The sequence below is a fragment of the Mizuhopecten yessoensis genome, unplaced genomic scaffold, assembly GCF_002113885.1.
Source record: "Mizuhopecten yessoensis strain PY_sf001 unplaced genomic scaffold, ASM211388v2 scaffold8373, whole genome shotgun sequence".
Lineage (NCBI taxonomy): Eukaryota > Metazoa > Mollusca > Bivalvia > Pectinida > Pectinidae > Mizuhopecten > Mizuhopecten yessoensis.
The window spans coordinates 491,706-491,908 of record NW_018407515.1 but is presented as its reverse complement, the minus strand read 5'-3'; positions in this window follow the sequence as shown (position 1 = coordinate 491,908).

Below are 203 nucleotides of genomic sequence, written 5' to 3'. Positions count from 1 at the left end.
GAGTGCCACTTCTCTGTAATCGTCAAAAGGCAGGTAACAGCCTAGCGATGGGTCAGTTTCTTTTTTTTTTACCTAAAACCAATCAAATAGCTAGCCATGTGCTTTCAAATTTGCTGTGACATAATCCCGGGGTGCAGAGAGCAGAAGATAGTGTAACCCCTGGAGTATCAGAGCTGCTGTCTTTGAGTTTGGAGGGTCCTGAG